At 49.2% G+C, this 24,179-nt stretch overlaps 1 protein-coding gene across 6 annotated transcripts in view; it reads right to left on the reverse strand.

The window, feature by feature from the left end:
- ICA1 (islet cell autoantigen 1) overlaps positions 1-24,179 on the reverse strand; it is a 337,463-nt gene that overhangs the window by 264,724 nt on the left and 48,560 nt on the right. The window lies entirely within an intron of this gene.

Raw genomic sequence — 24,179 nt, forward strand, 5'->3', positions numbered from 1 at the left:
TGACTTACTGATAGTGAGCACAATTTTCCTCCATTGATACCAGCTTGGCCCCGATAATCAGCCCATTTCTCCAGGACTTGTCCCAACATTGTCCTGAAATGATGGTAAATTAGGAGAATGCCCCGCATCAGGACCTCCCTCTATCAAATAAAGCAGCCAGACATTATAGAAAGTTGTTTCAGCTTTTGCAGCCATTGACCTACCGATAGTGAGTACAACATTCCTCCATTGATACTAGCTTGGCCCCGATAATCAGCCCATATCTCTGGGACCTGTCCAAATATTGTCCAGAAGTGATGCTAAATTAGGAGGATGCCCCCCATCAGGACCTCCCTCTATCAAATAAAGCAGCCAGACATTATAGAAGGTTGTTCAGCATTTGGAACCATTGACCTACCGATAGTGAGCACAACGTTCCTCCATTGGTACCATCTTGGCCCCAATAATCAGCTCATGTCTCCAGAACCTGTCCAAATATTGTCCAGAAGTGATGCTAAATTAGGAGGATGCCCCCCATCAGGACCTCCCTCTATCAAATAAAGCAGCCAGACATTATAGAAGGTTGTTGTAGCATTTGCAACCATTGACCTACCGATAGTGAACACAACATTCCTCCATTGATACCAGCTTGGCCCCGATAATCAGCTCATGTCCCCAGGACCTGTCCCAACATTGTCCAGAAATGATAGTAAGTTAGGAGAATCCCCCCCCCATTAGGACCTCCATCAATCAAATAAAGCTGCCAGACATTACAGAAGGTTGTTTTAGCTTTTGGAGCCATTGACCCACTGATAGTGAGCACAGCGTTCCTCCATTGGTACTAACTTGGCCCCGATAATCAGCCCATGTCTCCAGGACTTGTCCCAACATTGTCCTGAAATGATGGTAAATTAGGAGACTCCCCCACATCAGGACCTCCCTCTATTAAATAAAGCAGCCAGACATTATAGAAAGTTGTTTCAGCTTTTGTAGCCATTGACCTACTGATAGTGAGCACAACGTTCCTCCATTGATACTAACTTGGCCCCGATAATCAGCCCATATCTCTGGGACCTGTCCAAATATTGTCCAGAAGTGATGCTAAATTAGGAGGATGCCCCCCATCAGGACCTCCCTCTATCAAATAAAGCAGCCAGACATTATAGAAGGTTGTTGTAGCATTTGCAACCATTGACCTACCGATAGTGAACACAACATTCCTCCATTGATACCAGCTTGGCCCCGATAATCAGCTCATGTCCCCAGGACCTGTCCCAACATTGTCCAGAAATGATAGTAAGTTAGGAGAATCCCCCCCCCATTAGGACCTCCATCAATCAAATAAAGCTGCCAGACATTACAGAAGGTTGTTTTAGCTTTTGGAGCCATTGACCCACTGATAGTGAGCACAGCGTTCCTCCATTGGTACTAACTTGGCCCCGATAATCAGCCCATGTCTCCAGGACTTGTCCCAACATTGTCCTGAAATGATGGTAAATTAGGAGACTCCCCCACATCAGGACCTCCCTCTATTAAATAAAGCAGCCAGACATTATAGAAAGTTGTTTCAGCTTTTGTAGCCATTGACCTACTGATAGTGAGCACAACGTTCCTCCATTGATACTAGCTTGGCCCCGATAATCAGCCCATATCTCTGGAACCTGTCCAAATATTGTCCAGAAGTGATGCTAAATTAGGAGGATGCCCACCCATCAGGACCTCTCTCTTTCAAATAAAGCAGCCAGACATTATAGAAGGTTGTTCCAGCATTTGGAACCATTGACCTACCGATAGTGAGCACAACGTTCCTCCATTGATACCAGCTTGGCCCCGATAATCATCTCATGTCTCCAGGACCTGTCCCAACATTGTCCAGAAATGATAGTAAGATAGGAAAATCCCCCCCATCAGGACCTCCATCGATCAAATAAAGCTGCCAGACATTACAGAAGGTTGTTCCAGCTTTTGGAGCCATTGACCCACTGATAGGGAGCACAACGTTCCACCATTGGTACCAGCTTGGCCCCGATAATCACCTCATGCCTCCAGGATGTGTCCCTCATTGACCAGAAATGATGACCCGTCCTGCCCTTAAGTCTTGACCCTACTCTCCAGCCACCACTGTCATGACAAGACTCGTTTAACCTCTTGGAAGCCTCACCTTATTCTTTTCTCTTGTAGATGCCTCAAGTCAATATTCTACTGCCTCTGCTTCTTCTGCCTGAAGAGAAAAAAACACGGTGGAGACTAGCGCCTGTGGTCAGTGCTGATGTGAAGAAAAGACTAACCTCAAAATGCATTATTTTATGGACATTATGTTCTTAAATAAACATCTAACTGCACTTTATGTACGTGATGGTCCCTACAATGATTCCATTACATTTGTTTGACACAAGTGTTGGATCCCCCCGCTGCTCCACGATGGATATTGTAGGCCTCTATAGTTGCCCGTCCTTCTCCTATCAATCTGTGCCCCCAAAAATGAATCTCCCAAGACATTGCCTCACCCTCTTAATGCCTTTCCCTCTTCAAGCCCCTATTTTTTACTGCCTCTCTGATTTAGCGCTTTCTGCCTTAGTATGTCTTCCCTTTATCGACCTTTCCCCTTTATTGGTTCTTAGGATTTGTTCAGACTTCTATGATTTTTTTGCCAAAAAACCTTCAACAGTTTCATTAGTTTTTGGTCCATGTGTCCATTTTTACCATCAGTGATTTTCTCATATGCGTTAAAAAATTGCATAGCTTCTCCTGGCGGGTTTGATCAAGTATCAATTTTTCCAGGACCACTTGGACCACAAAAAAAATGACCTCGTGAAATGCTCCATAGACTATGGGTGGGCAATTAATTTTCCTGAGGGGCCACATGAGGGACCATGGCTGGGGTGGAGGCGAAACCAATAGGCTGGAATTAATTCTGATCAATATTTATATTAATAAATTAATTATAAGCGCCACACAGACCCCTATATACCGTATGGGCCCCACACAGCCCACTATATACAGTATGAGACCCCACACAGCCCCCTATATAGCGTATGAGTCCCACACAACCCCCTATATACCGTATGAGACAACCCACAGTCTCCTACATCCAGTATAAGCCCCACACAGCCCCCTATATACCGTATGAGCCCCACACTGCCCCCTATATACCGTATGAGCCCCACACTGCTCCTATATACTGTATGAGACAACCCACAGTCTCCTACATTCAGTATAAGCCCCACACAGCCCCCTATATACCGTATGAGCCCCACACTGCCCCCTATATACCGTATGAGACAACCCACAGTCTCCTACATTCAGTATAAGCCCCGCACAGTCCCCTACATTCAGTATGAGACCCACACAGCTCCCTATATACAGTATGAGACCCCACACAGCCCCCTATATACAGTATGAGACCCCACACAGTCTCCTGCATTCAGTATGAACCCCACACAATCTCCTACATTCAGTATGAGCCCCACTCAGTCCCTTACATTCAGTATGAGCCCCACACAGCCCCCTATATACCGTATGAGCCCCACACAGCCCCCAATATACAGTATGAGACCCCACACAGTCACCTGCATTCAGTATGAACCCCACACAGTCTCCTACATTCAGTATGAGCCCCACACAACCCCCTACATTCAGTATGAGCCCCACACAACCCCCTACATTCAGTATGAGCCCCACACAACCCCCTACATTCAGCATGAGCTCCACACAACCCCCTACATTCAGTATGAGCCCCACACAGCCTCCTACTATCAGCATGAGCCCCACACAGCCCCTACATTCAGTATGAGCCCCACACAGTTTCCTACATTCAGTATGAGCCCCACACAGCCCCCTACATTCAGTATGAGCCCCACACAGTTTCCTACATTCAGTATGAGCCCCACACAGCCCCCTACATTCAGTATGAGCCCCACACAGTCCCCTACATTCAGCATGAGCCCCACACAGTTTCCTACATTCAGTATGAGCCCCACACAGTTCCCTACATTCAGTATGAGCCCCACACAGTCCCCTACATTCAGTATGAGCCCCACACAGTCTCCTACATTCAGTATGAGCCCCACACAGTCCCCTACATTCAGTATGAGACCCCACACAGCCCCCTATATACAGTATGAACCCCACACAGCCTCCTACTATCAGCATGAGCCCCACACAGCCCCTACATTCAGTATGAGCCCCACATAGCCCATACATTCAGTATGAGCCCCACACAGCCCCCGACATTCAGTATGAGCCCTACACAGCCCCTACATTCAGTATGAGCCCCACACAGCCCCCGACATTCAGTATGAGCCCCACACAGCCCCTACATTCAGTATGAGCCCCACACAGCCCCCTACATTTAGTATGAGCCCCACACAGCCCCTACATTCAGTATGAGCCCCACACAGTCCCCTACATTCAGCATGAGCCCCACACAGCCCCCGACATTCAGTATGAGCCCCACACAGCCCCTACATTCAGTATGAGCCCCACACAGTCCCCTACATTCAGCATGAGCCCTTCACAGCCCCTACATTCAGTATGAACCCCACACAGCCCTTACATTCAGTATAAGCCCCACACAGCCTCTACATTCAGTATGAGCCCCACACAGCCTCTACATTCAGTATGAGCCCCACACAGTCCTCTACATTCAGCATGAGCCCCACACAGCCTCTACATTCAGTATGAGCCCCACACAGTCTCCTACATTCAGCATGAGCCCCACACAGCCTCTACATTCAGCATGAGCCCCACACAGTCCCCTACATATAGTATGAGCCCCACACAGCCCCTACATTCAGTATGAACCCCACACATCCCTTACATTCAATATAAGCCCCACACAGCCCCCGACATTCAGTATGATCCCCACACAGTTCCTACATTCAGTATGAGCCCCACACAGCTCTTACATTCAGTATGAGCCCCACACAGTCCTCTACATTCAGTATGAGCCCCACACAGCCCCTACATTCAGTATGAGCCCCACATAGCCCATACATTCAGTATGAGCCCCACACAGCCCCCTACATTCAGCATGAGCCCCACACAGCCCCCGACATTCAGTATGAGCCCCCCACAGCCCCCGACATTCAGTATGAGCCCCACACAGCCCCTACATTCAGTATGAGCCCCACACAGCCCCTACATTCAGTATGAGCCCCACACAGCCCCCTACATTCAGCATGAGCCCCACACAGCCCCCGACATTCAGTATGAGCCCCCCACAGCCCCCGACATTCAGTATGAGCCCCACACAGTCCCTACATTCAGTATGAGCCCCACACAGTCCCCTACATTCAGTATGAGCCCCACACAGTCCCCTACATTCAGCATGAGCCCCTCACAGCCCCTACATTCAGTATGAACCCCACACAGCCCTTACATTCAGTATGAGCCCCACACAGTCCCTACATTCAGTATGAGCCCCACACAGTCCCCTACATTCAGTATGAGCCCCACACAGTCCCCTACATTCAGCATGAGCCCCTCACAGCCCCTACATTCAGTATGAACCCCACACAGCCCTTACATTCAGTATAAGCCCCACACAGCCTCTACATTCAGTATGAGCCCCACACAGTCCTCTACATTCAGTATGAGCCCCACACAGTCTCCTACATTCAGCATGAGCCCCACACAGCCTCTACATTCAGCATGAGCCCCACACAGTCCCCTACATATAGTATGAGCCCCACACAGCCCCTACATTCAGTATGAACCCCACACATCCCTTACATTCAATATAAGCCCCACACAGCCCCCGACATTCAGTATGATCCCCACACAGTTCCTACATTCAGTATGAGCCCCACACAGCTCTTACATTCAGTATGAGCCCCACACAGTCCTCTACATTCAGTATGAGCCCCACACAGCCCCTACATTCAGTATGATCCCCACACAGTTCCTACATTCAGTATGAGCCCCACACAGCTCTTACATTCAGTATGAGCCCCACACAGCCCCCTACATTCAGCATGAGCCCCACACAGCCCCCGACATTCAGTATGAGCCCCCCACAGCCCCCGACATTCAGTATGAGCCCCACACAGCCCCTACATTCAGTATGAGCCCCACACAGCCCCCTACATTCAGCATGAGCCCCACACAGCCCCCGACATTCAGTATGAGCCCCACACAGCCCCTACATTCAGTATGAGCCCCACACAGTCCCCTACATTCAGTATGAGCCCCACACAGCCCCCGACATTCAGTATGAGCCCCACACAGCCCCTACATTCAGTATGAGCCCCACACAGCCCCTACATTCAGTATGAGCCCCACACAGTCCCCTACATTCAGCATGAGCCCCACACAGCCCCTACATTCAGTATGAACCCCACACAGCCCTTACATTCAGTATAAGCCCCACACAGTCCCCTACATTCAATATGAGCCCCACACAGCCCCTACATTCAGTATGAGCCCCACACAGTCCTCTACATTCAGTATGAGCCCCACACAGTCCTCTACATTCAGTATAAGCCCCACACAGTCCCCTACATTCAGTATGAGCCCCACACAGCCTCTACATTCAGTATGAGCCCCACACAGTCCTCTACATTCAGTATGAGCCCCACACAGTCCCCTACATTCAGTATGAGCCCCACACAGTCCTCTACATTCAGTATGAGCCCCACACAGTCCTCTACATTCAGTATGAGCCTCACACAGCCCCTACATTCAGTATGAGCCCCACACATCCCTTACATTCAATATAAGCCCCACACAGCCCCCGACATTCAGTATGAGCCCCACACAGTCCTCTACATTCAGTATGAGCCCCACACAGTCCTCTACATTCAGTATGAGCCCCACACAGTCCTCTACATTCAGTATGAGCCCCACACAGTCCTCTACATTCAGTATAAGCCCCACACAGTCCCCTACATTCAGTATGAGCCCCACACAGTCTCTTACATTCAGTATGAGCCCCACACAGTCCTCTACATTCAGTATGAGCCCCACACAGTCCTCTACATTCAGTATGAGCCCCACACAGTCCTCTACATTCAGTATAAGCCCCCACACAGTCCCCTACATTCAGTATGAGCCCCACACAGCCTCTACATTCAGTATGAGCCCCACACAGTCCCCTACATTCAGCATGAGCCCCACACAGTCCCCTACATTCAGCATGAGCCCCACACAGCCTCTACATTCAGTATGAGCCCCACACAGCCTCTACATTCAGTATGAGCCCCACACAGCCCTTACATTCAGTATGAGCCCCACACAGCCCTTACATTAAGTATGAACTCCACACAGCCCCCTACATATAGTATGATCCCCACACAGCCCCTCTTTATTTTTCCTCACCTTCAACCAAGAGCAATAGCTTTTTTATTTTCCGTCAATATTGACATATGAGGGCTTGTTTTTTGCAGGACGAGTTGTACTTTTGAATGACACCGTTCATCCTACCACATATTGCACTGGAAAATGGGAAACAAATTCCAAATGCGGTCAACTTGCAAACAAAGTGCAATTCCACAAATTGTTTTTATTTATCATGTTCACTATATGGTAAAACTGATCTGACATTAGGTTTCCCCAGGTCAGTATGAGTTTGTAGATACCAAACGCATGTTTTTGGTTTTTTTTGTTTTTTTTTATTTAAGTGGTGAAAAAAAATGTCAAAAATAAGAATTGTGCTTTTGTCGCCATTTTCGGATACCTGTAGCGTTTTCATTTTTCAGGATCTGGAGATCAGTGACGGCTTATTTTTTGCATCCTGAGCTAACGTTTTTACTTATACCACTGTGGGGTAAATGCAATGTTTTGATTGTCTCATTGCATTTTATTGCCATGTTGTGGCAATCAAAACCCGTAATTCTAGTGTTTTGATTTTTTTTCTCGCTTATGCCCTTTACCGATCAGATTAATTTATTTCATATTTTGATAGATCAGGCATTTCTTAACTCTGGAATACCATTATTTTAATTGTTTTATTTTTAATGGGGCAAAGGGGAGGTGATTTGACCCTTTTTTTAGTTTTTCATATTGTAAAATCTTTTTGTTTTACACTTTTTATTGTTTTTACTAGATCCCTTAGGGGACTTGAAACTGATATGCAATCGCTTGTGCTGTACAAAGCAGAGCATCAGCATCAGCTCTGAACAGCAGAAATGCTGATCTCCTGTGAATGTCAGCGCTCACATCAAGGTGCTGCTGATGGGGGCAGGGGAATGACGTGCTCCCTGCCAGGGCACGTAAAATCCCGTTCTAAGCAAGCCTTATGCATTTTAGAAACAAGTCCCATGCACCAAAATTATCAAAGGTGTGCGTGTAGAAAAAAGGGCACAGAATTTCAGGAAAAGAATATTTCGACAACCATGAAGCATGCGGGTGGATCAATCATGTTTTGGGGTTGTGTTGTAGCAAATAGCAGTGGGAACATTTCACGGGTCGAGAGAATAATGGATTCTTGAAATTTAAACTAATTCTTGATGCAAACATAGCAAAATCTGTAACAAAGGTGAAGTTGAAAAGAGGAGAAAAGAGGAGAAAAGAGTATGGCTGCTACAACTGGATTATGATCCTAAACACATGTCAAAATCCACAATAGACAACCTCAAAAGGCGCAATCTCAAGGTTTTACGATGGTCCTCACTGTTCCCTGATCTGAACATCATTGAAAATCTGTGAATAGATCTCAAAAGATCTCAAAAGATGCAAGACGAGCCAGGAATCTCACAGAACTGGAAGACGAGCCAGAAATCTCACAGAACTGGGAGATGAGCCAGGAATAACACAGAACTGGAAAACGTCTCCACTGGAAGAATGGATGAAAATCCATCAAACAAGAATTGAAAGACTCTTGGCTGCTACAAAAAACATTTACAAGCTGTGATACTTGCCAGAGGGCATGCTACTAGGTACTAACCGCGGAGAGTGCCAAAATGTTTGTTGATTTTAAAATATACACGGATAGTATGTGTATATATATATATATATATATATATATATATATATATATATATATATATCCTAAAATACGAAGGAAATATGCCATCTTTACCTTTATGCCTTTCAGAGATCACTTCAACCTCAACCTGCTTAACTGTTTGCAGCAACAGTAATTTTGACCAGGGGTGCCCAAACTTTTGCATGGCACTGTATGTGGTCATGGTGTTGTACTTATTTCATCACCGTATGGCGGTTTTCTGTGGTAATTGTATGATACAGTTTCAGCACTATAAAGAGGTCTGATATGGTCACTGTTACAGAGGTTTTATATGGTCACAATATGGCAATATTATTTCAACACTGTTTGATTTGGTCACAGTATGGTATAGTTATGTCAGCACTGTATGGAGGATTTGAATGGCCATTGGATTGTACTGTTGTTTTATCAATGTAAGGAATTTTTTTTATGATCACTGCATGGCACTGCTTTTTCAACACTAAACATGTTTTATAACCACTGGTTGTTATCTCAGCACTATACGGACATTTTATCAGTGTATGGCAGTATTATCTCAGCTGTTATGGTCAGGAGACCACAAAAGGTCTTGCAAAAATCCCATAAAAAATGATAGAAGATAATGCACAAGAGTAGTTGGAAACTTAGCTGGCTGCAATCACACTGACTACACAAAAACAATTAGAAGTAGCGGTGGAGCGTTCCTAACAAACCTAGATGCCTCGTCACCACCGAAGAACTAAGTAACCTCAAAGATGGAATGAGGAATCCTGATTTGCCTCAGATCAGCCCCAAAGGAAAGAGACAAGCCCCCAACATATAACGACGGTGATGTAAGAAAAAACAACACACAGATGTTAGATATAGAAATAAGCAAAGTGAGGCCCTGCTAGCTAGATACAAAAGTATAGGATAGATTGCTGGTTGCAGACAGTAATAACCCTAAAAAATACCAATGCCTGATAATCAAAAATTCCCTTGATCTTTCCTCCCACTATATCAGGAACTCTTGTGTAAATGCCTTTCTTACTAGGAATAAATCACCCTCTATAAATAGTACAGAAACAGCACTTGTTCACATGCAAGAAACAAAAAGAGAATATTTTCAAACATAGATTTAGAAAAAGACATAGATTAAGCAGAAACGCCCTTCAGTGCAAATTAAGCCTCTAACCAAGCCCAGACTAAGAGAGCAAAATACCTATCAGGCATAGCTGCAGACTCAGGATAACATGGAGACAAAACCGATGCACAGGAGGCAAAAAATGCTGTGGAAATCATTCCTGAAATATCCAAAAAGGCGCAAAAAAGGTAAAACAAAAACCTAAAAGGTAAAGGCAAAAGCCTAAAGGCTGGAGGACAAATTCAGGACATCTTAACATGGAGCAGAAACAATTATACCCGGCAAAGGTTAAGCAGAGACTGCCTTCCTATATCCCCCCAGGATGGACTCCATAGTCTTCCTCAAACAGAAATCATCTTCAACACCTATCTGAGTGACAGATGCAGAATCAGACTCACTACCAACACCAGCCACCAGAGGGAGCCCAGAAACACTCCCAGGAACAGCACCATCTCTGATGATATTCAGAACACTCAGCACTGAATGGAGGATTTACATGGTCACTGTATAGTAGTGTTGTTTCAACACTGTAGGGAAGTTTTACATGGTCAGTGTATGGCACTATTATCTCAGCACTGTATGGAGGTTTTATATGGTCACTGTATAGTACTGTTGTTTCAGCACTGTAGGGAAGTTTTATACGGTCAGTGTATGGCACTATTATCTCAGCACTGTATGGAGGTTTTATATGATCACTATATGCTACTGTTGTTTGGGCACTGTATGGAGGTTTTATATGGTCACTGTATGGCACTGTTGTTTCAGCACTCTAGGGAAGTTGTATATGCTCAGTTTATGTAACTATTATCTCAGCACTATATGGAGGTTTTATATGGTCACTGGATGGTACTGTTTCAGCACTGTATGGAAGTTTTATACAGGTCAGTGTATGGCAGTATTATATCAGCGCTGTATGGAGGTTTTATTTGGACACCATATAGCCCTTATATTGCACATTATGGGCCCTTTGGCACTATATGAGGTCCTTATTTAGCCCCATTACAGCACCATCGTACATTTATATATTTTTCTCTCCTTTTTCCCAATTACTCTCCATTCTAATAAGGGCAGACCCCTGATATTTTTTCTTTATTCCCCCCGTAAAGGTACAATCACTTTTCTGTCCATTAGTAAATGGCCGTACATATTGGCCGAGCGAGCGTCTGTAGACGCGTGTCTTTCTGATTTCATACAGCAGAATGGCTGCTCCTATAATCTCATTGCCTGTTTTCTGACTGATCCGCGTTCACCGTCCCCTCGGGTTACCATGTTTTCATCAAGTCTCCATGTTGGATGCATTAATCATTCCCTCTAATTCCCCCCCCCCCCCTCGTCCGTCCCTCACCATTTTTTTTTTTACTGTTTCTAGACTCTTACATCTTGTTAAACTCAAACTGGAAAATAAGTTAGAAAACATAATAGCAATAAAAAGAAATGTGTCAGGGCCGTTAGAGAAGACGGATGACGAGTCACCGGGCCGAGGTGCCATCGTTTTACCGCAATGAGTCTGGCCACATTTCTACTTAAATCCCTTTTTTTTTTTTCCGCTGGAGGGGCTGTAAATGTGTTTTGCAGTAATGCCATGGACAGCCTCCAGCAAGGGGTTAATAGATATAAGCTATATTAATTCCAAGCTATATCAGCTGCTGAAGTTGAGCCACGCGGCGGCGGCGGAGCACCGGATGGTACCCGTTGGCCTTTTTTTTTTTCCCCTTTCTCCATGCTTGAAAATCATATATTTACTTGTACAGATAAAGTTAATTTATGCGGGGAGAATTGGAATGATGAGAGTAAGTGGTGCAGAAAGAGATTAAGAAACAGCCGCATCTCCCCCCTCCCCCGACTCCTTCGGCCGTGTACGAGCAAACAGAGCAGATCACAAATCGCCCCCGAATCTCGATTGGATGCTGTATTTTATATGCCAGACGACAGATTGCTCTTCAGTTACCGTCAAGGGAAAAAAAATCAAAAGAAGTGTAAAATGATCTACATCTATCAGAAGACATTAAATAGGATAGAAAAAAATGTGGAAAATCTAGAAATAAAATGTCTTAATGGAATATTTTTTATTTTGTGAAACATTTGACATCAGAACTTTGACTATTGTGATCCTTGCTAATCGCTCTATTACACTGCTAACTCCATCTATGCTCAGCCACCACTAGAGGGAGCTCCTTCAGGCCATTGACAGAGCTCTCTCTAGTGGTGGCTGAGCATAGATGGGATTTTGCAGTTTCTTCAACAATAAGACCTACCCCAAAAAAAAGCCCTAGTAGCATTTACTTGGGGCTTTTTTGCATATGCTTTAAATATAAGCCCCACTCCAAAAATAAGTCTTAGTTGTGGGTGCATAAGGAAGAGTCCAGCAGCTTGAAAAGTTAAAGAACACAGTAAGACACTTCATTAAAGAAAGCAAAAATCCCCAAAAGAAAGCAGACCCCCTAAAAGGAAAGCAGACATCACCAAAAGAAAGGAGACATCCCCAAAAGAAAGCTGAATGCCCCAAAAGAAAACAGACTTCCCTAAAAGAATGGAGGCATTACCAAAAGAATGGAGACAGCCTCAAAAGAAAGTAGACTTCACCAAAAGAAAGGAGACAGCTTAAAAAAAACCAACCCAAACACCCCCCAAAAGAGAGCAGTCACCACCAAAAGAAAGCAGACCCCCGAAAGAAAAGCAGACACCACCAAAAGAAAGCAGACCCCCGAAAGAAAAGCAGACACCACCAAAAGAAAGCAGCCATCCCCAAAAGAAAGCAGCCATCCCCAAAAGAAAGCAGCCATCCCCAAAAGGAAGCAGCCATCCCCAAAAGGAAGCAGCCATCCCCAAAAGGAAGCAGCCATCCCCAAAAGGAAGCAGACGTCCCTAAAAGAAAGTAGACAGCCCCAAAAGAAAGCAGACAACCCAAAAAGAAAACACAGACAGACCCCAAAAGAAAGCAGACATTACTCCCTCCAAAAAAATCACTCGCCAGACCCCAAACAATTACAGTTGGTAATGCCAATGGTGGATGCGTTCTCACACAGAGATCTGCGTCGCTGTCAGGTCCCTCACTCTTCGATATGCATCGCACTGCGGCTCTCACACACAGATCGGGTACTAGTATCACTCCTCATGATTGATACTACTTCCTGATTTGTATGGGAGAGCCCATTTGCTTGGCAACTCTAATTGTTTGGAGGCTGGTAGATGTGATTCTTTTAGGGGGTGTCTGCTTTCTTTTGGGGGTAAACTTAGCAGTACAGAGATAATAATATGTTTAAGTAGGTAAATATGATATGTATGTCGCGGGCGGAGGAGGGGACGCTGCGCTCTCCCACTGCTCGGGTCCGGCCGCCGCTGCTGCTGCGGCTGTTGCTGCTGCTCGGTGGTGGCTCGAGCGGTGGGCCGGATCCCGGGGACTCGAGCGGCGCTCCTCGCCCGTGAGTGAAAAGGGGGGTTGATTGGTTGTGGGGGTTTTGATTATGGATATTGTCCGTGACGCCACCCACGGTTGTGGTGATTTTGGTGACACCACCGCTGCTCTAGACGGGGATCCCGGGAGCGGTGACTGGGAGCAGCTTGGTTGTTAGTTCTCCCCTCCGTGGGTAGGGGATTGGTTGTCCCGGGGCCCGGTGATGGGGTAGGGATGGATAGCAGGCAGGTTACGGGGCCTGGAGAGGTGCAGGGTCGCGGGGGCAGCGCTGTGCCGTACGGCATGGTGGTACTCACTCAGCCCAATGATGAAGACACAGTTCTCGGTAAAACACACGGCAAGTTGGTGGCAACTGCCTTTCCCTGCACCTAAGATGTCTGTACGGTTCCAATGGGTTCCCACCGGTAACCCGCTCCCCGGCTTGGATATGGGCCGGAGGAGCCCCTTTTGCCCGCAGGCGCTGGCCCTGAGAAACGGTTGCCTTGGCGGTGGCGGTGTCTCTCTCACTCGGTTGGACTGTTGCCTTCTGTCGGGACTTGACTGTTTGGAAACCCAGGAGGTCCCCTTCACTAACGGATTTGGCAAATTCACGGCGACTCCTAGCCTTGCCGGGGTCCGAAAAGCCCCTGCCAGATGGTGCCGGCTTCTCTTTGTGTACCGGTCCGGTACCGCCGGGCCACCGCCCGTCCACGGTCCTCACGGTTGACTCCAATCAGCCACTCCTGCAGACGGTCACCACCGTCTGCCAACCTTGCTGATCTGTCATGGCCACACACCCGGACCAACTTCAGGCTGCTTAGCTGTCACTTTTCTCCTCTCTCACTTTCACTTCTCAACTGTCCTCACTCCTCTCCAAAACTAATCTGCCTGGTTTTCCCGCCTCCAGGACTGTGAACTCCTCGGTGGGCGGGGCCAACCGCCTGGCCCACCCCCTGGTGTGATCATCAGCTCCTGGAGGAAGGCAACAAGGGTTTTGTGTTCTGGCTTTGGTGTGCCTGCCGGGAGTGTGGGGTGTGTGGGTGTTGTGCTCTGTGGCCCCTGGCTTGCCCAGGGCGCCACATGTACCCACCACTATAGGACAGGTTCTGAGCCAGTAATATGAGTATCACAAAATGTTCATGTTCCAGAATATGATGATGATTAGATTTGAATTAAATGGTTATTTTTTGTTCAAGAATAATTGTAGATTATTGTTCATGGGACAATATAAGACATCCCCTGAAAATAAGACCTAGCGCATCATTAGGAGCAAAAAAATAATTTAAGACCCTGTCTTATTTTTGGAGAAACAAGCGTAGATGCCATGTAAATCCAAGTGCTGTGAGCTCCCCCTAGTGGTGTCTACAGGTAGTAAAAATGTAACCCTTTTTGTGTAGGGTTAGCAAATTATGGCCTGACACTAGTATATGCCATCACTCACTGGTTAGTACATGCACTTTATAAGTCCAACTTATGTTTTCATGCAGAGCGACCCAGTGGATGCTCCATATCTGTTAATGCTCTTGAATTTGCAGGGACTGTCCCAAATTTTGACATCCTGAAAAATCTGGGGCATCTTGAATTGAAAACAATAGAATTTGTGTAGCCCTCTCACCAAAATACTTCCTCAACAGAATTAAAGTTGGTGCTTTCACGCTGTACTAAGAGATGACCAGGAGTTGTACAGCATAGTCACCAGTGGGTGGCAGCAGAATAGACAGTGAGTCAGTGTTATGCTGTACTAAGAGATGACCTGGAGTAGTACAGCGCAGTCACTACTAGGTGGCAATAGAGTAGTCAGTGAGCCAAGTCAGCAACGGGAAGTCAAGTCAATGTACAAGGGGTAAACAAACTCAAGAGTCAGAAGCTAGCCAAGGACCAGGAGCTGAACGGTAATGGAGAATGCCGAAGGGAGAGACAGAGCCAAGTCAGGGACAGAAGCATAAGTCAAGCACTGGGAAGTCCAAATAACAAAACAGGGGTACGACAAACGGGACGGGACCGGGAGTGGACAGACGGACAAGGGTCAGGAGGAACAGGGTAAATGGTAGGACAGATCGGGTCACTCACCAGAGCCAGCTAAACATGCTACAATACATAGACTATCTCTGGCGCTGAACCGGAGATGCAGTGCCAAGATATAGTGTTCTAGAAACCAGAAGGAGGAAGGGAGGATTTAACCTCTGACATGACCAGGCTGGAGCTGGGAGAAGCCACAGCGGCAGATTCTGGCCTGGATCATGACAGGTACGAATTGATACGGAGGACCCGGTATGGAGAGCCTGAAAACTGCCTCTTACTCCATAGCAGCCCTAGATGCTCTTTTGATTAGCTGCCCTGGCATTACATCAGATTGGCTATTCAAAAGAAGTGCACCTGATGGCAGCAGGTAGGAGGCCCCTCTCAGGGCTGCCGTCCAGTGACCACAGATTACTAACCTGGCCGATGAACTGGGTCCTGCAAATTGCATACTGAGTAAGCAACTTATTTGGGAGCAGAGGGTGGTTCAGTTTGACCCCAGTCAGTAAACTCATGGGCTATCCTGAATATGACCGAAGTGTTGTCATCTTTGTTTTTACAGTTAACCCTTTATTGCACCACATTGTAGTAGGAAGTCAGGAGTCTTAGGCATTCAAGACACCTTGACCTACTACTATGTTCGTTAGGTTGATTGTCCGTCTGCTGCTGTTAGGGCCAGGTGGACGGGCAGACCCAGGAGGTGGATCCACTGGGCCGAACTCCTTGATGATGGTAAGGGGTCCGGTAGCTGGAGCACTACAGGTAGCAGGACAGTCCGTGTACAAGAGGAGAATGCAGAAGTCCCTGGGACCACGGAGTCACTGATGGTAGTCCGGGTGACGGAGCTCAGGTTCGGAGGCCAAGATGTTGTCAGGCGGAGTCCGGAACCGATGGAGCGAGCAGACGGGTCACCGCAGGGATCAGAGATGGAACGGACTGTCAGGATGGCAGATAGGCAGCGTTCGGGGTTCGGGATTCGGCAGGACCGGATGGCGAAGCAGGATCGGCTCTAGAAGAGAGAGAGGTGAGTATCTCACAGGAACACAAGGAGACCTGACTCCTAGCTTGGGAAACACGAAGAACAGGCCCCGCCCACTTGGACACTAAACCCCTTTATACCCTGTACCTGTGTGCCCAATTTCCTGTTAGTGGACGCTGGCCCTTTAAGAAAGGGTCAATGACCGCGCGCGCGCCCTAATGCGCATGCGCGAGGCCCGGGTGCCAGAAGCCAGGGCAGGGAGCGGTGAGGAGGAAGCAGCAGAGCCGGGCTGGGGCTGAGAAGCCGACGGGCGCCGGGAGCGGGGACCAGGACGCCTGGGAACCGCCAGCAATGGAGGCTGGAGACCGGGGAGCGGCGGAGACCGGACAGAAGAACCGGGGAGCGACGCAGGGAAGCCGGGGAGCGTGGCAGGTGAGCCGGGGAACAGAGCAGGGGACCCGGGGAGCGTGACAGTACCCCCCCTTACGCCCCCCTCCCCGCAACCGGGACAGGAAGGCACGGATCAAAGGAGTACCCACATTCTCCCGGGGTTCCCAGGACCTATCCTCAGGACCATAGCCTGCCCAGTCCACCAGGAAGAACTGTCGGCCCCGTACAGTTTTCATGGCCACGATATCCCTTACCGCATAGATGTCGTCATCGGCAATAGGAGGAGGAGCCGAACTGGCAGCAGCGGAGAAGGGACCAAGGACAGCCGGCTTGAGCAGGGAGACGTGGAAGGAGTTGGGTATCTTCATCGTGGCCGGGAGCTGCAGCTTGTAGGAGACCTCATTGATCTTGCCGAGGACTTTAAACGGCCCGATGTAGCGAGGTCCCAGCTTGTAGGATGGTAGCTTCAATCGGACGTACTTGGAAGCAAGCCAGACGAGATCTCCCGGAGAGAAACACGGAGGGTCCAGACGCCTCTTGTCTGCGTGTCTTTTCATCCGCAGGGAAGCACGTCCAAGGGACGCCTTAACAGAGTCCCAAATGGTTGCAAAGTCACGGGCTACAGCATCAGCAGCAGGGACATCCGAGGAAGAGGATACAGGTAATGGGACGGAAGGCTGAAGTCCGTAAACGACATGGAAGGGAGAGCTGGAGGAGGACTCACTGACGTGGTGGTTATGGGAGAATTCAGCCCAAGGAAGAAGCGTGGACCAGTCGTCATGATGGGCGTTGACGTAGTGACGTAAGAAGGAGGTCAAGATCTGATTGACCCGTTCCACTTGGCCGTTCGACTGAGGATGGTAGGCTGAAGAAAAGTCCAGAGTCACTCCCAGATGTTTGCAGAGGGCCCTCCAGAAGCGGGAGGTGAACTGAGTTCCTCTGTCGGACACAATGTGTGATGGAAAGCCATGCAAGCGGAAGATGTGTTGTACATAGGCGTCAGCGAGTTCCTGGGCAGAGGGCAGTCCAGCCATAGGGACGAAATGAGCCATTTTAGAGAACCGATCCACCACGACCCATATGACTGTGTGTCCGGAGGACAATGGCAAGTCCGTAATAAAGTCCATTGCAATGTGTTGCCACGGAACAGAGGGTATTGGCAGAGGCAGAAGACGGCCATATGGCAGATGTTTGGGCGTCTTATTCCTGGCACAAGAGGAGCAGGCTGAGACAAAAGAAGCGACATCCGTGCGAAGGGATGGCCACCAGTAATGACGTACAATCGTACTCCATGTTCTCTTCTGACCAGCATGACCGGCTATTTTCGAGGCATGGCCCCAGTGTAGCACTTTTTGCCTGTCAGTCTCAGAGACATAGGTCTTCCCGGGCGGTATTTGGGCCAGAGTGACAGGAGTCACCGGAATGATCTTACTAGGGCAAATGATGGGCTGGGATGTCTCCTCCTCCTGCTCCATGGGCATGAAAGACCTGGACAAGGCATCTGCGCGTACATTCTTGTCCGCGGGTCGGAAATGGAGCTGGAAATCAAATCTGGCAAAGAACAAGGACCACCTGGCTTGCCGTGGGTTCAGTCGCTGAGCAGACCGCAGGTATTCCAGGTTCTTGTGGTCCGTGTAAATAATAACGGGGTACACTGCTCCTTCCAGAAGGTAGCGCCATTCCTCCAGAGCCAGTTTGACTGCCAATAGTTCTCGGTCACCGATGGTGTAGTTGCGTTCAGGCGCTGAGAAGCTCTTGGAGAAGAAACCGCAAGTCACCATCCTCCCGGAGGAGGACTTCTGCATGAGCACTGCTCCAGCTCCCGAGGAGGAGGCATCCACCTCCAAGGTGAACTGTCGGTTTAACTCCGGACGGTGGAGCACAGGAGAGGAGGCAAATGCCCGCTTCAGAGAGCCAAACGCGGCGTCGGCCGCAGGTGACCAGTCCTTTGGATTAGCCCCCTTCTTGGTCAAGGCGGAGAGAGGAGCAGTCAGAGCAGAGAAGTGAGGGATGAACTGGCGGTAATAGTTGGCGAATCCCAGAAAGCGTTGGATTGCCTTCAGTCCAGAAGGAGGGGGCCAGTTGAGAATGGAAGAGACCTTCTTCGGATCCATCTGCAGTCCGGTATCGGAGATGACGTAACCCAGGAAGGGAAGAGAAGACTGCTCGAAGACACACTTCTCGTACTTGGCGTACAGACGATTCTCCCTCAGTCATCGTAGTACCAGCTGCACGTTCTCTCTGTGGGTCTGGAGGTCCGGAGAAAAGACCAGGATGTCATCGAGATACACCACCACACAGATGTAAAGAAGGTCCCGGAACACGTCGTTCACCAATTCCTGAAAGACTGCTGGTGCGTTACACAGGCCGAAAGGCATCACACAGTATTCATAGTGCCCATCGCGAGTATTGAACGCGGTCTTCCATTCGTCCCCCGAGCGGATGCGGACCAGGTTGTAGGCACCCCGAAGATCCAACTTGGTGAACACACGAGCTCCTCTAAGCCGATCAAACAATTCGGGGATGAGCGGCAGAGGGTACTTGTTTTTCACGGTGATTTGGTTTAATCCCCGGTAGTCTATGCATGGACGTAGATCACCTTCTTTCTTCTTAACGAAGAAGAAGCCTGCTCCAGCAGGAGAGGAGGATCTCCGAATGAATCCCCTTGCCAGGCTCTCTGTGATGTAAGTAGACATGGCCCTTGTTTCGGCTGGAGACAGCGGATATATCCGTCCTCGAGGTGGTGTAGTTCCCGGGAGCAGGTCGATGGCACAATCGTAAGGACGATGTGGCGGAAGTACCTCTGATTCCTTTTTGTCGAAGACATCCGCGAAGGACCAATAGGCCGAGGGCAGTCCCGGTAGGGACTCTGGAACCGGAGGTCGTCGGATGGGTTGTATGGTCTTCAGACACTTCTCGTGGCAAGAGGAGCCCCATCGGGTGATTTCACCAGTACCCAATCTGACTGATGGTTCGTGTGTCCGTAACCAGGGAAGTCCCAGCAGGATTTGATGGGACATGTGTGGAAGGACGTAGAGAGTGATGTTCTCGGTGTGCAGGGCACCGATACGCAGTTCGACCGGCCTGGTGATCCACGAGATGGTGTCAGAGAGGGGTCTCCCATCCACAGAGGCAATCACGAGGGGTTTGTCGAGTGGAGTAACAGGCACCTGGTACTTGTCCACCGTGGCCTGCTGGATGAAATTGCCTGCTGCCCCAGAATCGAGGTACGCCTCAGCCGTGAACCGCGTCTCTCCCGTTGTCACTTGCACAGTCCAGGTAACCGGGTCTGAGAGAGTCCCAGCACCTAGGGTGGCCTCTCCTACCAACCCTAGGCTTTGGAGTTTCCCGGCCTTTCTGGACAGGAGCGTAGCAGGTGTGTGCCCTCTCCGCAGTAGAAGCAGAGGCCCTTGGCGAGCCGCTCTGCTCGGCGTTGTTCAGACTGCCGCACACGGTCGATCTGCATGGGCTCGTGGACGGAGACACCAGATGCCGTTGACTGAAGTACGGCGGGCTTCTGCGGAGGATAGGAATGCCGTACCGGACGTCTCTCACGGGACACCTCTTTGGATCGCTCCTGAAAGCGAATGTCCACTCGAGTCGCTAGGGTAATCAGGGCATCCAGGGTGGACGGTACGTCACGACCAGCCAGCTCATCTTTAATTCGACCCGAGAGTCCTTCCTAGAAGGCGGCGGTTAGAGCCTCGTTGTTCCACCCAAGTTCCGAAGCCAAGGTGCGAAAACGTATGGCGTATTGACCCACCGTCAGAGTCCCCTGACGTAACCGGAGAAGAGATGAGGCAGACGCGGAGGCGCGTCCGGGCTCGTCAAAGGTGCCACGAAATGCCTGCAGGAACTCCTGGATGTTCGTGGTCACAGGATCCTCCTTTTCCCACAAGGGGTTCATCCACGCCAGTGCCTCACCCTCTAGATGGGACATGATGAACGCGACCTTGGCTTGGTCGGAGGCAAACAAATGCGGCAGCTGCGTGAAATGGAGGGAGCATTGGTTTATGAATCCCCTGCAGGTCTTGGGATCTCCGGCGTACCGGGGTGGTGAGGCCAAACGAAGTCTGGAAGCATCCGAAGAGGCTGCCACGGGGGCTGGAGCCGTGGATTGTCTAGTGGAAGCCCGAGATGCTGAAGATGTAACCGACGCTTGTAGCGTGTTCAGGCGGGCGTCCACAGAAGACATGAATTGCAGCATGCGGGTCTGAGTCTCACGCTGGCGTGTGAGTTCCTCCTGCAGGGCTGCTAGTGCTTCAGCGGGATCCATGGCCTGTTCTTACTGTTAGGGCCAGGTGGACGGGCAGACCCAGGAGGTGGATCCACTGGGCCGAACTCCTTGATGATGGTAAGGGGTCCGGTAGCTGGAGCACTACAGGTAGCAGGACAGTCCGTGTACAAGAGGAGAATGCAGAAGTCCCTGGGACCACGGAGTCACTGATGGTAGTCCGGGTGACGGAGCTCAGGTTTGGAGGCCAAGATGTTGTCAGGCGGAGTCCGGAACCAATGGAGCGAGCAGACGGGTCACCGCAGGGATCAGAGATGGAACGGACTGTCAGGATGGCAGATAGGCAGCGTTCGGGGTTCGGGATTCGGCAGGACCGGATGGCGAAGCAGGATCGGCTCTAGAAGAGAGAGAGGTGAGTATCTCACAGGAACACAAGGAGACCTGACTCCTAGCTTGGGAAACACGAAGAACAGGCCCCGCCCACTTGGACACTAAACCCCTTTATACCCTGTACCTGTGTGCCCAATTTCCTGTTAGTGGACGCTGGCCCTTTAAGAAAGGGTCAATGACCGCGCGCGCGCCCTAATGCGCATGCGCGAGGCCCGGGTGCCAGAAGCCAGGGCAGGGAGCGGTGAGGAGGAAGCAGCAGAGCCGGGCTGGGGCTGAGAAGCCGACGGGCGCCGGGAGCGGGGACCAGGACGCCTGGGAACCGCCAGCAATGGAGGCTGGAGACCGGGGAGCGGCGGAGACCGGACAGAAGAACCGGGGAGCGACGCAGGGAAGCCGAGGAGCGTGGCAGGTGAGCCGGGGAACAGAGCAGGGGACCCGGGGAGCGTGACAGCTGCCAATGTGCCGAGCAGGATGGCTGTAATACATAACCGGCAACTCTCTAGTCCTGGCATGAAAGTCCCGGTACCTAAATGTTAACACTGAACTCAAGGTTTGTCACCTAAGTCTTCGAACCAAAGTCCTGATGCCCTTGTTCTAGTACTGAATAATGGGCACCCATGCATCGGCACGCAAGACCTGGCACCCAAGTTCCTGTATTCAAGTCTTGGCACCCAAGCACTGGCACCCATGTCTTGGTATCCAAATCTTGGTATCTAAGTGCTTGTGCATAATTCCTGGTGCCCAATTCTTGGCACCCATGTACTGGCACCCATTTCTTGGTAATCAAATCTTGGCATCTCATTTCTGGTGCATCGGTCCTGGTGCCCAATCCGGGCACCTATGTCTTGGTATCCAAATCTTGGCATATAAGTCCTGGTGTCCAATCCTGGCCTCCAAGTTCTCATTTTCAAGTTTTGACAACCAAGTACTGACACCCATTTCTTGGAATCCAAATCTTGGGATCTAAATTTAATACATAAGCCCTGTTGCCTAATTCCTGGCACCGATGTACCGGCACTCATTTCTTGGTATCCAAATCTTCCCAGCTAAGCTCTGGTGCATAAGTCATGGAGCGCAATCCTGGCACCTATGTATTGGTATCCAAATCGTGGTATCTAAGTCCTGATGCATAAAACCTGGGGCCCAATCCTGGCACCCAAGTACTGACACCTATGTCTTGGTATCCAATTCTTGGCATTTAAGTCCTGGTGCGTAGGTTCTGGTGCCCAATCCTGGGACCAATGTCTTGGTGTCCAAATCTTGGCATATAAGTCCTGATGACAAATTCCTGGCACCCAATCATGTCTTGGTATCCAAATCTTGGCAGAAAAGTCCTGGTGCATAATTCTTGGTGCCAAGTTCTTGGCACCCATGTTTTGGCACTCAAGTCTCAGTATCCAAGTCTTGGCATCTAAGTTCTGGTAACCAATTCCTGTCACCCAAGTCCTGGCACCAGTATCCTTCTACCCATGTCCTGGCATCTAAGTCCTGGAAGCTAAGAGCTGGGGTCAGTTTAGTATTTCGACCTTTACCAAAGTCATGAAAGGAAGGCGCCACTGTCGGAATTGCACTTAGGTCAGGTCAGGTCCAATCAAGCTGCAATACCAGAACCAACCACTACTGAGTGTACAGCGCTGTGCCTGGCAGATAATGAAGGAAGCGCTGCAGCATCTTCAGTCAGCTGATCACCAACGGTGCCGAACGTCGGACCCCGCTATGGGTTTCCTATCAATAGGCTATTATAATTGCCGGGTTGGAAAGCCCCTTTAAGGGATGAATCCTATTCTTCTTGCACGTCTTGTGCGCTCATTCGCTCAGCTTTCTCCACTGATAACACGATGTGAACAGTAACGATAATAATTAAGCGCTTCCTTCACCTGGAGCACGGCTGCGGCTGTAATTATGCATTCGTCAAACAACATGCTAGGAAAATAAAGAGATAAAGAAATGAACGCAAGATGACAAATCAATGTTGCGAGCAGTAAGTAATGATACACAAAGGTCTGTTCATTAGACGGTTATAATACCCTGGCAGACGGTGTAATGAGGCACAAGACCACAGGCTGAGCGTGCGCGGCCCTTTAGCCGCTCGCACAATATCTCTTATTATTACTGCTCCAGCCGGCATTGTTTGTTTACAAAGCAAAAACTATCAGTTCAGCCGAAAATTGGAGCCGATCAGGAGAGATTTCCGAGGATTGACGTCGCCCTGTGTGGCCTGCAGATCGGGGGCTTGTGGGTGAAGAGGAAGAATTACAAAAGTGCAAAAAGGTCCCCAAAATTTCATCCGCCGAAAGATTTCAGCTCTCCTGCTCATTAACCCTGTTCGGTTATTGTGACGTTGCGTATTACAGCACTGGAGTGGAAATCTGCAACATTGAAACACGAGTCAATTTATGCTACAGGTTTCACCTTTTGCATTGCAAGTGTGCACAGTGGCGTAAATAGAGTTCGATGGGCCCCGATGCAAAGTTTGGACCTGCCCCCCTCTGTCCTCAGTCGCCTTGGGGTACAGGATAATTACACTGACACTTGGCTCATTCCCTCAGCACCCAGCTTTCCCATACTCCGATATCCCGACGATATATTCAATATTATAATACATCTCATAGTCCTCCATATAGTATAATGCAGCCCCCATAATCCTCTATATAGTATAATGCAGCCCCCATACTCCTTCCTATATTATAATGCACCCTCCATATTTATCCATATATTATTATGAATCCACCATAGTTCTTTATATCA

This window comes from Anomaloglossus baeobatrachus, chromosome 6 (assembly GCF_048569485.1).
Source record: "Anomaloglossus baeobatrachus isolate aAnoBae1 chromosome 6, aAnoBae1.hap1, whole genome shotgun sequence".
Lineage (NCBI taxonomy): Eukaryota > Metazoa > Chordata > Amphibia > Anura > Aromobatidae > Anomaloglossus > Anomaloglossus baeobatrachus.